This window comes from Schistocerca americana, unplaced genomic scaffold (assembly GCF_021461395.2).
Source record: "Schistocerca americana isolate TAMUIC-IGC-003095 unplaced genomic scaffold, iqSchAmer2.1 HiC_scaffold_267, whole genome shotgun sequence".
Classification (NCBI taxonomy): Eukaryota; Metazoa; Arthropoda; class Insecta; order Orthoptera; family Acrididae; genus Schistocerca; species Schistocerca americana.
The window spans coordinates 157,482-170,136 of NW_025725980.1; the positions used below are offsets into that span (position 1 = coordinate 157,482).

Genomic DNA, 12,655 nt, shown 5'->3' on the forward strand with positions numbered 1-12,655 from the left:
TGCATTCGAAATGCTTGTGAATTTTCCAATTGCCCAGTGAGTGTCGACAAAACACGTAAATTCTCTGCTCCGACGTATGAGGCGTAACAACTAGTGCAATTTGTTGTTACATCGTGTGCCAGCAGTCTTCGAGAGTGTGTTACGAGCTTAGCGTGATAAGTTTGTAGACAGCATGTAGGCGACGTTTTATTAGTAACGGCCCCATACAGCGATTGCACAACAGTAAAGGACATGAGTCAATGTATAGTTGTGCATTGTGGGAGGTTTTGCAGCCTCGTTTGAGCCCGAATAGCTCAGTTGGTAGAGCATTAGGCTTTTAACCTAAGGGTCCAGGGTTCAAGTCCCCGTCGAGGCGGAAATTTTAACACTTTGGTAGCGATTCGTCTGGTAGCGGTGGAAACGCTACGGAAAATAATGCAGTTACGCCGTTTACTGACACCACAGTGCTTTAAACGGTAGCAGTTGCATGTGTCGGGAGAACACCGCGCTAACGGCAGTCGTGGCCGAGTGGTTAAGGCGTCTGACTCGAAATCAGATTCCCTCTGGGAGCGTAGGTTCGAATCCTACCGGCTGCGTGCGATTTTGCGTACAGAGGAGCAAACATTTTCGCACACATGTGACATGCGTGGGCGAATGCGGGTGCAAACCAGTGACGCCATTCTCAACAAGACGAAAATTTCCGTTTTAAGAATACTGAGTTTTCGCGACGACCGCTGCTTACTGTGGCTATCGGTTCACCTCACACTGACACTGACGCTGGGACTGCAGAAAGCCGTCGCTGAGATCGTGAGTTCACAGATGTGCTCGAAAGTGATGGACAGAGCGAACATTTCATTTTCTTTTTAAGAATCGCAATTTCCATCACTCGAGTGCGGCCAAAGCAGTGGTGCAGCGTTTCTTTTCTTAAGATCTCGCAGCTGCTTGGAGGTATGTCGATCGTTTTAAGACGACAGAAAACTAGCGTCAGCGGTGCGTCAGTGGGAAGTCGGTGAAGTCGCCATTGGAGCCATAAGCCAGTAATTACGACATACGAATCACTCGCGCACCGCGCAGCTGTACGATAATGCTCGTGCGTGGGCCCGCATAGCTGAGTCGGTAGAGCGCTAGGTTTTCAACCAAAGGGTCCTGGGTTCAAGTCCCTGTCTGGGCGAAAATTAATACACTTTCGTAACGGCTAATGGAAACCCTACAGAAAAGAGTGAGGCCACGCCGTTTTCTGCCATCAGATTGCTTCTAAAGATGGCGGTTTCAGTTGTCGGGAGTCGCTTCCGCCACCGGCAGTCGTGGCCGAGTGGTTAAGGCGTCTGACTTGAAATCAGATTCCCTCTGGGAGCGTAGGTTCGAGTCCTGCCGACTGCGAAAATTTTCTCGCTCTCAAAAGGCGGACGTTCAGCTGCATCCTAGCAGTTGCGTCACTACTAAACACGTGGGTCACCAGCAATGTGCAGTGCTATTTGATCCAGGGCGCAGCGTTACAGTCGCGCCCAGAAGCCGCAGCTCATCTCCGCGTCTCACAGCCGTCCACCTGGTGTTAGTACAAGTGTCGCCTCACTGGGCAGTGCAGATGTGTCCATTTTAGCTTGCAGACGATGACGTGTAGCAATTTATGAGCTAACGCAAGTCGTATGTTTTACCGTGTGTATCTGCTAGATACTGCCTCTCATACGGTGGAGAGACTCACTCCTTCTTGTGTCTCGTTCTCCGCACACGAGTTGCCCCTGGCATCGATATAGCACGGGTTTTCTAGCGTCAGCGAAGTCAATATTACACGAATCGAGTCGACATGTTTGCTTGTTACGATGACGGAAGAAGAAGAAATGTGTGTGGAACTTCACTGCATCGGCTGCTCGCCTTTCAGCGCCCCTGTGTCTTATCAGACGAAGGTGACTGTGAAATTGGCAACGAGGCAGAGGTTAACGAACACATGCAAATGGCAACGTTCAACGTCAGCCGAAATAGCTCAGTTGGGAGAGCGTTAGACTGAAGATCTAAAGGTCCCTGGTTCGATCCCGGGTTTCGGCAGGTATTCGTTTTGATGCGACGCCAATGGAATTACTCTGCGTTTGTGATAATGCAACTACCGCTGACAACAAAAATGACTCTCTCCTGTAGCTGTTCTGGTTGTCTAGTGCATGCCATAAGAGGAACTCACTAGACAACTAACTCCCCTAGAAGCAAAAGAATTAAAAATATCCTACCGACTGCATTCCTTTTTCTGTGTCAGGTGGTGAAGAACGTCTTCAACGGAACCGTGAAATGAGCGAAAGCGTGGGAAACATTGCATTCGAAATGCTTGTGAATTTTCCAATTGCCCAGTGAGTGTCGACAAAACACGTAAATTCTCTGCTCCGACGTATGAGGCGTAACAACTAGTGCAATTTGTTGTTACATCGTGTGCCAGCAGTCTTCGAGAGTGTGTTACGAGCTTAGCGTGATAAGTTTGTAGACAGCATGTAGGCGACGTTTTATTAGTAACGGCCCCATACAGCGATTGCACAACAGTAAAGGACATGAGTCAATGTATAGTTGTGCATTGTGGGAGGTTTTGCAGCCTCGTCTGAGCCCGAATAGCTCAGTTGGTAGAGCATTAGGCTTTTAACCTAAGGGTCCAGGGTTCAAGTCCCCGTCGAGGCGGAAATTTTAACACTTTGGTAGCGATTCGTCTGGTAGCGGTGGAAACGCTACGGAAAATAATGCAGTTACGCCGTTTACTGACACCACAGTGCTTTAAACGGTAGCAGTTGCATGTGTCGGGAGAACACCGCGCTAACGGCAGTCGTGGCCGAGTGGTTAAGGCGTCTGACTCGAAATCAGATTCCCTCTGGGAGCGTAGGTTCGAATCCTACCGGCTGCGTGCGATTTTGCGTACAGAGGAGCAAACATTTTCGCACACATGTGACATGCGTGGGCGAATGCGGGTGCAAACCAGTGACGCCATTCTCAACAAGACGAAAATTTCCGTTTTAAGAATACTGAGTTTTCGCGACGACCGCTGCTTACTGTGGCTATCGGTTCACCTCACACTGACACTGACGCTGGGACTGCAGAAAGCCGTCGCTGAGATCGTGAGTTCACAGATGTGCTCGAAAGTGATGGACAGAGCGAACATTTCATTTTCTTTTTAAGAATCGCAATTTCCATCACTCGAGTGCGGCCAAAGCAGTGGTGCAGCGTTTCTTTTCTTAAGATCTCGCAGCTGCTTGGAGGTATGTCGATCGTTTTAAGACGACAGAAAACTAGCGTCAGCGGTGCGTCAGTGGGAAGTCGGTGAAGTCGCCATTGGAGCCATAAGCCAGTAATTACGACATACGAATCACTCGCGCACCGCGCAGCTGTACGATAATGCTCGTGCGTGGGCCCGCATAGCTGAGTCGGTAGAGCGCTAGGTTTTCAACCAAAGGGTCCTGGGTTCAAGTCCCTGTCTGGGCGAAAATTAATACACTTTCGTAACGGCTAATGGAAACCCTACAGAAAAGAGTGAGGCCACGCCGTTTTCTGCCATCAGATTGCTTCTAAAGATGGCGGTTTCAGTTGTCGGGAGTCGCTTCCGCCACCGGCAGTCGTGGCCGAGTGGTTAAGGCGTCTGACTTGAAATCAGATTCCCTCTGGGAGCGTAGGTTCGAGTCCTGCCGACTGCGAAAATTTTCTCGCTCTCAAAAGGCGGACGTTCAGCTGCATCCTAGCAGTTGCGTCACTACTAAACACGTGGGTCACCAGCAATGTGCAGTGCTATTTGATCCAGGGCGCAGCGTTACAGTCGCGCCCAGAAGCCGCAGCTCATCTCCGCGTCTCACAGCCGTCCACCTGGTGTTAGTACAAGTGTCGCCTCACTGGGCAGTGCAGATGTGTCCATTTTAGCTTGCAGACGATGACGTGTAGCAATTTATGAGCTAACGCAAGTCGTATGTTTTACCGTGTGTATCTGCTAGATACTGCCTCTCATACGGTGGAGAGACTCACTCCTTCTTGTGTCTCGTTCTCCGCACACGAGTTGCCCCTGGCATCGATATAGCACGGGTTTTCTAGCGTCAGCGAAGTCAATATTACACGAATCGAGTCGACATGTTTGCTTGTTACGATGACGGAAGAAGAAGAAATGTGTGTGGAACTTCACTGCATCGGCTGCTCGCCTTTCAGCGCCCCTGTGTCTTATCAGACGAAGGTGACTGTGAAATTGGCAACGAGGCAGAGGTTAACGAACACATGCAAATGGCAACGTTCAACGTCAGCCGAAATAGCTCAGTTGGGAGAGCGTTAGACTGAAGATCTAAAGGTCCCTGGTTCGATCCCGGGTTTCGGCAGGTATTCGTTTTGATGCGACGCCAATGGAATTACTCTGCGTTTGTGATAATGCAACTACCGCTGACAACAAAAATGACTCTCTCCTGTAGCTGTTCTGGTTGTCTAGTGCATGCCATAAGAGGAACTCACTAGACAACTAACTCCCCTAGAAGCAAAAGAATTAAAAATATCCTACCGACTGCATTCCTTTTTCTGTGTCAGGTGGTGAAGAACGTCTTCAACGGAACCGTGAAATGAGCGAAAGCGTGGGAAACATTGCATTCGAAATGCTTGTGAATTTTCCAATTGCCCAGTGAGTGTCGACAAAACACGTAAATTCTCTGCTCCGACGTATGAGGCGTAACAACTAGTGCAATTTGTTGTTACATCGTGTGCCAGCAGTCTTCGAGAGTGTGTTACGAGCTTAGCGTGATAAGTTTGTAGACAGCATGTAGGCGACGTTTTATTAGTAACGGCCCCATACAGCGATTGCACAACAGTAAAGGACATGAGTCAATGTATAGTTGTGCATTGTGGGAGGTTTTGCAGCCTCGTCTGAGCCCGAATAGCTCAGTTGGTAGAGCATTAGGCTTTTAACCTAAGGGTCCAGGGTTCAAGTCCCCGTCGAGGCGGAAATTTTAACACTTTGGTAGCGATTCGTCTGGTAGCGGTGGAAACGCTACGGAAAATAATGCAGTTACGCCGTTTACTGACACCACAGTGCTTTAAACGGTAGCAGTTGCATGTGTCGGGAGAACACCGCGCTAACGGCAGTCGTGGCCGAGTGGTCAAGGCGTCTGACTCGAAATCAGATTCCCTCTGGGAGCGTAGGTTCGAATCCTACCGGCTGCGTGCGATTTTGCGTACAGAGGAGCAAACATTTTCGCACACATGTGACATGCGTGGGCGAATGCGGGTGCAAACCAGTGACGCCATTCTCAACAAGACGAAAATTTCCGTTTTAAGAATACTGAGTTTTCGCGACGACCGCTGCTTACTGTGGCTATCGGTTCACCTCACACTGACACTGACGCTGGGACTGCAGAAAGCCGTCGCTGAGATCGTGAGTTCACAGATGTGCTCGAAAGTGATGGACAGAGCGAACATTTCATTTTCTTTTTAAGAATCGCAATTTCCATCACTCGAGTGCGGCCAAAGCAGTGGTGCAGCGTTTCTTTTCTTAAGATCTCGCAGCTGCTTGGAGGTATGTCGATCGTTTTAAGACGACAGAAAACTAGCGTCAGCGGTGCGTCAGTGGGAAGTCGGTGAAGTCGCCATTGGAGCCATAAGCCAGTAATTACGACATACGAATCACTCGCGCACCGCGCAGCTGTACGATAATGCTCGTGCGTGGGCCCGCATAGCTGAGTCGGTAGAGCGCTAGGTTTTCAACCAAAGGGTCCTGGGTTCAAGTCCCTGTCTGGGCGAAAATTAATACACTTTCGTAACGGCTAATGGAAACCCTACAGAAAAGAGTGAGGCCACGCCGTTTTCTGCCATCAGATTGCTTCTAAAGATGGCGGTTTCAGTTGTCGGGAGTCGCTTCCGCCACCGGCAGTCGTGGCCGAGTGGTTAAGGCGTCTGACTTGAAATCAGATTCCCTCTGGGAGCGTAGGTTCGAGTCCTGCCGACTGCGAAAATTTTCTCGCTCTCAAAAGGCGGACGTTCAGCTGCATCCTAGCAGTTGCGTCACTACTAAACACGTGGGTCACCAGCAATGTGCAGTGCTATTTGATCCAGGGCGCAGCGTTACAGTCGCGCCCAGAAGCCGCAGCTCATCTCCGCGTCTCACAGCCGTCCACCTGGTGTTAGTACAAGTGTCGCCTCACTGGGCAGTGCAGATGTGTCCATTTTAGCTTGCAGACGATGACGTGTAGCAATTTATGAGCTAACGCAAGTCGTATGTTTTACCGTGTGTATCTGCTAGATACTGCCTCTCATACGGTGGAGAGACTCACTCCTTCTTGTGTCTCGTTCTCCGCACACGAGTTGCCCCTGGCATCGATATAGCACGGGTTTTCTAGCGTCAGCGAAGTCAATATTACACGAATCGAGTCGACATGTTTGCTTGTTACGATGACGGAAGAAGAAGAAATGTGTGTGGAACTTCACTGCATCGGCTGCTCGCCTTTCAGCGCCCCTGTGTCTTATCAGACGAAGGTGACTGTGAAATTGGCAACGAGGCAGAGGTTAACGAACACATGCAAATGGCAACGTTCAACGTCAGCCGAAATAGCTCAGTTGGGAGAGCGTTAGACTGAAGATCTAAAGGTCCCTGGTTCGATCCCGGGTTTCGGCAGGTATTCGTTTTGATGCGACGCCAATGGAATTACTCTGCGTTTGTGATAATGCAACTACCGCTGACAACAAAAATGACTCTCTCCTGTAGCTGTTCTGGTTGTCTAGTGCATGCCATAAGAGGAACTCACTAGACAACTAACTCCCCTAGAAGCAAAAGAATTAAAAATATCCTACCGACTGCATTCCTTTTTCTGTGTCAGGTGGTGAAGAACGTCTTCAACGGAACCGTGAAATGAGCGAAAGCGTGGGAAACATTGCATTCGAAATGCTTGTGAATTTTCCAATTGCCCAGTGAGTGTCGACAAAACACGTAAATTCTCTGCTCCGACGTATGAGGCGTAACAACTAGTGCAATTTGTTGTTACATCGTGTGCCAGCAGTCTTCGAGAGTGTGTTACGAGCTTAGCGTGATAAGTTTGTAGACAGCATGTAGGCGACGTTTTATTAGTAACGGCCCCATACAGCGATTGCACAACAGTAAAGGACATGAGTCAATGTATAGTTGTGCATTGTGGGAGGTTTTGCAGCCTCGTCTGAGCCCGAATAGCTCAGTTGGTAGAGCATTAGGCTTTTAACCTAAGGGTCCAGGGTTCAAGTCCCCGTCGAGGCGGAAATTTTAACACTTTGGTAGCGATTCGTCTGGTAGCGGTGGAAACGCTACGGAAAATAATGCAGTTACGCCGTTTACTGACACCACAGTGCTTTAAACGGTAGCAGTTGCATGTGTCGGGAGAACACCGCGCTAACGGCAGTCGTGGCCGAGTGGTTAAGGCGTCTGACTCGAAATCAGATTCCCTCTGGGAGCGTAGGTTCGAATCCTACCGGCTGCGTGCGATTTTGCGTACAGAGGAGCAAACATTTTCGCACACATGTGACATGCGTGGGCGAATGCGGGTGCAAACCAGTGACGCCATTCTCAACAAGACGAAAATTTCCGTTTTAAGAATACTGAGTTTTCGCGACGACCGCTGCTTACTGTGGCTATCGGTTCACCTCACACTGACACTGACGCTGGGACTGCAGAAAGCCGTCGCTGAGATCGTGAGTTCACAGATGTGCTCGAAAGTGATGGACAGAGCGAACATTTCATTTTCTTTTTAAGAATCGCAATTTCCATCACTCGAGTGCGGCCAAAGCAGTGGTGCAGCGTTTCTTTTCTTAAGATCTCGCAGCTGCTTGGAGGTATGTCGATCGTTTTAAGACGACAGAAAACTAGCGTCAGCGGTGCGTCAGTGGGAAGTCGGTGAAGTCGCCATTGGAGCCATAAGCCAGTAATTACGACATACGAATCACTCGCGCACCGCGCAGCTGTACGATAATGCTCGTGCGTGGGCCCGCATAGCTGTGTCGGTAGAGCGCTAGGTTTTCAACCAAAGGGTCCTGGGTTCAAGTCCCTGTCTGGGCGAAAATTAATACACTTTCGTAACGGCTAATGGAAACCCTACAGAAAAGAGTGAGGCCACGCCGTTTTCTGCCATCAGATTGCTTCTAAAGATGGCGGTTTCAGTTGTCGGGAGTCGCTTCCGCCACCGGCAGTCGTGGCCGAGTGGTTAAGGCGTCTGACTTGAAATCAGATTCCCTCTGGGAGCGTAGGTTCGAGTCCTGCCGACTGCGAAAATTTTCTCGCTCTCAAAAGGCGGACGTTCAGCTGCATCCTAGCAGTTGCGTCACTACTAAACACGTGGGTCACCAGCAATGTGCAGTGCTATTTGATCCAGGGCGCAGCGTTACAGTCGCGCCCAGAAGCCGCAGCTCATCTCCGCGTCTCACAGCCGTCCACCTGGTGTTAGTACAAGTGTCGCCTCACTGGGCAGTGCAGATGTGTCCATTTTAGCTTGCAGACGATGACGTGTAGCAATTTATGAGCTAACGCAAGTCGTATGTTTTACCGTGTGTATCTGCTAGATACTGCCTCTCATACGGTGGAGAGACTCACTCCTTCTTGTGTCTCGTTCTCCGCACACGAGTTGCCCCTGGCATCGATATAGCACGGGTTTTCTAGCGTCAGCGAAGTCAATATTACACGAATCGAGTCGACATGTTTGCTTGTTACGATGACGGAAGAAGAAGAAATGTGTGTGGAACTTCACTGCATCGGCTGCTCGCCTTTCAGCGCCCCTGTGTCTTATCAGACGAAGGTGACTGTGAAATTGGCAACGAGGCAGAGGTTAACGAACACATGCAAATGGCAACGTTCAACGTCAGCCGAAATAGCTCAGTTGGGAGAGCGTTAGACTGAAGATCTAAAGGTCCCTGGTTCGATCCCGGGTTTCGGCAGGTATTCGTTTTGATGCGACGCCAATGGAATTACTCTGCGTTTGTGATAATGCAACTACCGCTGACAACAAAAATGACTCTCTCCTGTAGCTGTTCTGGTTGTCTAGTGCATGCCATAAGAGGAACTCACTAGACAACTAACTCCCCTAGAAGCAAAAGAATTAAAAATATCCTACCGACTGCATTCCTTTTTCTGTGTCAGGTGGTGAAGAACGTCTTCAACGGAACCGTGAAATGAGCGAAAGCGTGGGAAACATTGCATTCGAAATGCTTGTGAATTTTCCAATTGCCCAGTGAGTGTCGACAAAACACGTAAATTCTCTGCTCCGACGTATGAGGCGTAACAACTAGTGCAATTTGTTGTTACATCGTGTGCCAGCAGTCTTCGAGAGTGTGTTACGAGCTTAGCGTGATAAGTTTGTAGACAGCATGTAGGCGACGTTTTATTAGTAACGGCCCCATACAGCGATTGCACAACAGTAAAGGACATGAGTCAATGTATAGTTGTGCATTGTGGGAGGTTTTGCAGCCTCGTCTGAGCCCGAATAGCTCAGTTGGTAGAGCATTAGGCTTTTAACCTAAGGGTCCAGGGTTCAAGTCCCCGTCGAGGCGGAAATTTTAACACTTTGGTAGCGATTCGTCTGGTAGCGGTGGAAACGCTACGGAAAATAATGCAGTTACGCCGTTTACTGACACCACAGTGCTTTAAACGGTAGCAGTTGCATGTGTCGGGAGAACACCGCGCTAACGGCAGTCGTGGCCGAGTGGTTAAGGCGTCTGACTCGAAATCAGATTCCCTCTGGGAGCGTAGGTTCGAATCCTACCGGCTGCGTGCGATTTTGCGTACAGAGGAGCAAACATTTTCGCACACATGTGACATGCGTGGGCGAATGCGGGTGCAAACCAGTGACGCCATTCTCAACAAGACGAAAATTTCCGTTTTAAGAATACTGAGTTTTCGCGACGACCGCTGCTTACTGTGGCTATCGGTTCACCTCACACTGACACTGACGCTGGGACTGCAGAAAGCCGTCGCTGAGATCGTGAGTTCACAGATGTGCTCGAAAGTGATGGACAGAGCGAACATTTCATTTTCTTTTTAAGAATCGCAATTTCCATCACTCGAGTGCGGCCAAAGCAGTGGTGCAGCGTTTCTTTTCTTAAGATCTCGCAGCTGCTTGGAGGTATGTCGATCGTTTTAAGACGACAGAAAACTAGCGTCAGCGGTGCGTCAGTGGGAAGTCGGTGAAGTCGCCATTGGAGCCATAAGCCAGTAATTACGACACACGAATCACTCGCGCACCGCGCAGCTGTACGATAATGCTCGTGCGTGGGCCCGCATAGCTGAGTTGGTAGAGCGCTAGGTTTTCAACCAAAGGGTCCTGGGTTCAAGTCCCTGTCTGGGCGAAAATTAATACACTTTCGTAACGGCTAATGGAAACCCTACAGAAAAGAGTGAGGCCACGCCGTTTTCTGCCATCAGATTGCTTCTAAAGATGGCGGTTTCAGTTGTCGGGAGTCGCTTCCGCCACCGGCAGTCGTGGCCGAGTGGTTAAGGCGTCTGACTTGAAATCAGATTCCCTCTGGGAGCGTAGGTTCGAGTCCTGCCGACTGCGAAAATTTTCTCGCTCTCAAAAGGCGGACGTTCAGCTGCATCCTAGCAGTTGCGTCACTACTAAACACGTGGGTCACCAGCAATGTGCAGTGCTATTTGATCCAGGGCGCAGCGTTACAGTCGCGCCCAGAAGCCGCAGCTCATCTCCGCGTCTCACAGCCGTCCACCTGGTGTTAGTACAAGTGTCGCCTCACTGGGCAGTGCAGATGTGTCCATTTTAGCTTGCAGACGATGACGTGTAGCAATTTATGAGCTAACGCAAGTCGTATGTTTTACCGTGTGTATCTGCTAGATACTGCCTCTCATACGGTGGAGAGACTCACTCCTTCTTGTGTCTCGTTCTCCGCACACGAGTTGCCCCTGGCATCGATATAGCACGGGTTTTCTAGCGTCAGCGAAGTCAATATTACACGAATCGAGTCGACATGTTTGCTTGTTACGATGACGGAAGAAGAAGAAATGTGTGTGGAACTTCACTGCATCGGCTGCTCGCCTTTCAGCGCCCCTGTGTCTTATCAGACGAAGGTGACTGTGAAATTGGCAACGAGGCAGAGGTTAACGAACACATGCAAATGGCAACGTTCAACGTCAGCCGAAATAGCTCAGTTGGGAGAGCGTTAGACTGAAGATCTAAAGGTCCCTGGTTCGATCCCGGGTTTCGGCAGGTATTCGTTTTGATGCGACGCCAATGGAATTACTCTGCGTTTGTGATAATGCAACTACCGCTGACAACAAAAATGACTCTCTCCTGTAGCTGTTCTGGTTGTCTAGTGCATGCCATAAGAGGAACTCACTAGACAACTAACTCCCCTAGAAGCAAAAGAATTAAAAATATCCTACCGACTGCATTCCTTTTTCTGTGTCAGGTGGTGAAGAACGTCTTCAACGGAACCGTGAAATGAGCGAAAGCGTGGGAAACATTGCATTCGAAATGCTTGTGAATTTTCCAATTGCCCAGTGAGTGTCGACAAAACACGTAAATTCTCTGCTCCGACGTATGAGGCGTAACAACTAGTGCAATTTGTTGTTACATCGTGTGCCAGCAGTCTTCGAGAGTGTGTTACGAGCTTAGCGTGATAAGTTTGTAGACAGCATGTAGGCGACGTTTTATTAGTAACGGCCCCATACAGCGATTGCACAACAGTAAAGGACATGAGTCAATGTATAGTTGTGCATTGTGGGAGGTTTTGCAGCCTCGTCTGAGCCCGAATAGCTCAGTTGGTAGAGCATTAGGCTTTTAACCTAAGGGTCCAGGGTTCAAGTCCCCGTCGAGGCGGAAATTTTAACACTTTGGTAGCGATTCGTCTGGTAGCGGTGGAAACGCTACGGAAAATAATGCAGTTACGCCGTTTACTGACACCACAGTGCTTTAAACGGTAGCAGTTGCATGTGTCGGGAGAACACCGCGCTAACGGCAGTCGTGGCCGAGTGGTTAAGGCGTCTGACTCGAAATCAGATTCCCTCTGGGAGCGTAGGTTCGAATCCTACCGGCTGCGTGCGATTTTGCGTACAGAGGAGCAAACATTTTCGCACACATGTGACATGCGTGGGCGAATGCGGGTGCAAACCAGTGACGCCATTCTCAACAAGACGAAAATTTCCGTTTTAAGAATACTGAGTTTTCGCGACGACCGCTGCTTACTGTGGCTATCGGTTCACCTCACACTGACACTGACGCTGGGACTGCAGAAAGCCGTCGCTGAGATCGTGAGTTCACAGATGTGCTCGAAAGTGATGGACAGAGCGAACATTTCATTTTCTTTTTAAGAATCGCAATTTCCATCACTCGAGTGCGGCCAAAGCAGTGGTGCAGCGTTTCTTTTCTTAAGATCTCGCAGCTGCTTGGAGGTATGTCGATCGTTTTAAGACGACAGAAAACTAGCGTCAGCGGTGCGTCAGTGGGAAGTCGGTGAAGTCGCCATTGGAGCCATAAGCCAGTAATTACGACATACGAATCACTCGCGCACCGCGCAGCTGTACGATAATGCTCGTGCGTGGGCCCGCATAGCTGTGTCGGTAGAGCGCTAGGTTTTCAACCAAAGGGTCCTGGGTTCAAGTCCCTGTCTGGGCGAAAATTAATACACTTTCGTAACGGCTAATGGAAACCCTACAGAAAAGAGTGAGGCCACGCCGTTTTCTGCCATCAGATTGCTTCTAAAGATGGCGGTTTCAGTTGTCGGG

At 49.6% G+C, this 12,655-nt stretch overlaps 22 non-coding genes across 22 annotated transcripts; all 22 read left to right on the plus strand.

The window, feature by feature from the left end:
• The first annotated feature begins 282 nt into the window (after nt 1-282).
• On the plus strand, nt 283-355 carry Trnak-uuu. Its single transcript has one exon. It is a non-coding gene; the product is annotated as a tRNA-Lys (tRNA).
• A 138-nt stretch (nt 356-493) lies between these two features.
• Nucleotides 494-575, plus strand: Trnas-cga. Its single transcript has one exon. It is a non-coding gene; the product is annotated as a tRNA-Ser (tRNA).
• A 702-nt stretch (nt 576-1,277) lies between these two features.
• Trnas-uga lies at nt 1,278-1,359 on the plus strand. Its single transcript has one exon. It is a non-coding gene; the product is annotated as a tRNA-Ser (tRNA).
• A 590-nt stretch (nt 1,360-1,949) lies between these two features.
• Nucleotides 1,950-2,022, plus strand: Trnaf-gaa. Its single transcript has one exon. It is a non-coding gene; the product is annotated as a tRNA-Phe (tRNA).
• A 539-nt stretch (nt 2,023-2,561) lies between these two features.
• Nucleotides 2,562-2,634, plus strand: Trnak-uuu. The gene has a single exon. It is a non-coding gene; the product is annotated as a tRNA-Lys (tRNA).
• Nucleotides 2,635-2,772: 138 nt separating this feature from the next.
• Trnas-cga lies at nt 2,773-2,854 on the plus strand. The gene has a single exon. It is a non-coding gene; the product is annotated as a tRNA-Ser (tRNA).
• A 702-nt stretch (nt 2,855-3,556) lies between these two features.
• Nucleotides 3,557-3,638, plus strand: Trnas-uga. The gene has a single exon. It is a non-coding gene; the product is annotated as a tRNA-Ser (tRNA).
• A 590-nt stretch (nt 3,639-4,228) lies between these two features.
• Nucleotides 4,229-4,301, plus strand: Trnaf-gaa. The gene has a single exon. It is a non-coding gene; the product is annotated as a tRNA-Phe (tRNA).
• Nucleotides 4,302-4,840: 539 nt separating this feature from the next.
• Trnak-uuu lies at nt 4,841-4,913 on the plus strand. The gene has a single exon. It is a non-coding gene; the product is annotated as a tRNA-Lys (tRNA).
• A 138-nt stretch (nt 4,914-5,051) lies between these two features.
• Trnas-cga lies at nt 5,052-5,133 on the plus strand. The gene has a single exon. It is a non-coding gene; the product is annotated as a tRNA-Ser (tRNA).
• A 702-nt stretch (nt 5,134-5,835) lies between these two features.
• On the plus strand, nt 5,836-5,917 carry Trnas-uga. The gene has a single exon. It is a non-coding gene; the product is annotated as a tRNA-Ser (tRNA).
• Nucleotides 5,918-6,507: 590 nt separating this feature from the next.
• On the plus strand, nt 6,508-6,580 carry Trnaf-gaa. The gene has a single exon. It is a non-coding gene; the product is annotated as a tRNA-Phe (tRNA).
• A 539-nt stretch (nt 6,581-7,119) lies between these two features.
• On the plus strand, nt 7,120-7,192 carry Trnak-uuu. The gene has a single exon. It is a non-coding gene; the product is annotated as a tRNA-Lys (tRNA).
• A 138-nt stretch (nt 7,193-7,330) lies between these two features.
• On the plus strand, nt 7,331-7,412 carry Trnas-cga. Its single transcript has one exon. It is a non-coding gene; the product is annotated as a tRNA-Ser (tRNA).
• Nucleotides 7,413-8,114: 702 nt separating this feature from the next.
• On the plus strand, nt 8,115-8,196 carry Trnas-uga. Its single transcript has one exon. It is a non-coding gene; the product is annotated as a tRNA-Ser (tRNA).
• Nucleotides 8,197-8,786: 590 nt separating this feature from the next.
• Trnaf-gaa lies at nt 8,787-8,859 on the plus strand. Its single transcript has one exon. It is a non-coding gene; the product is annotated as a tRNA-Phe (tRNA).
• Nucleotides 8,860-9,398: 539 nt separating this feature from the next.
• On the plus strand, nt 9,399-9,471 carry Trnak-uuu. Its single transcript has one exon. It is a non-coding gene; the product is annotated as a tRNA-Lys (tRNA).
• A 138-nt stretch (nt 9,472-9,609) lies between these two features.
• On the plus strand, nt 9,610-9,691 carry Trnas-cga. The gene has a single exon. It is a non-coding gene; the product is annotated as a tRNA-Ser (tRNA).
• A 702-nt stretch (nt 9,692-10,393) lies between these two features.
• On the plus strand, nt 10,394-10,475 carry Trnas-uga. The gene has a single exon. It is a non-coding gene; the product is annotated as a tRNA-Ser (tRNA).
• Nucleotides 10,476-11,065: 590 nt separating this feature from the next.
• On the plus strand, nt 11,066-11,138 carry Trnaf-gaa. The gene has a single exon. It is a non-coding gene; the product is annotated as a tRNA-Phe (tRNA).
• Nucleotides 11,139-11,677: 539 nt separating this feature from the next.
• Trnak-uuu lies at nt 11,678-11,750 on the plus strand. Its single transcript has one exon. It is a non-coding gene; the product is annotated as a tRNA-Lys (tRNA).
• Nucleotides 11,751-11,888: 138 nt separating this feature from the next.
• Trnas-cga lies at nt 11,889-11,970 on the plus strand. Its single transcript has one exon. It is a non-coding gene; the product is annotated as a tRNA-Ser (tRNA).
• Nucleotides 11,971-12,655: the final 685 nt, after the last annotated feature.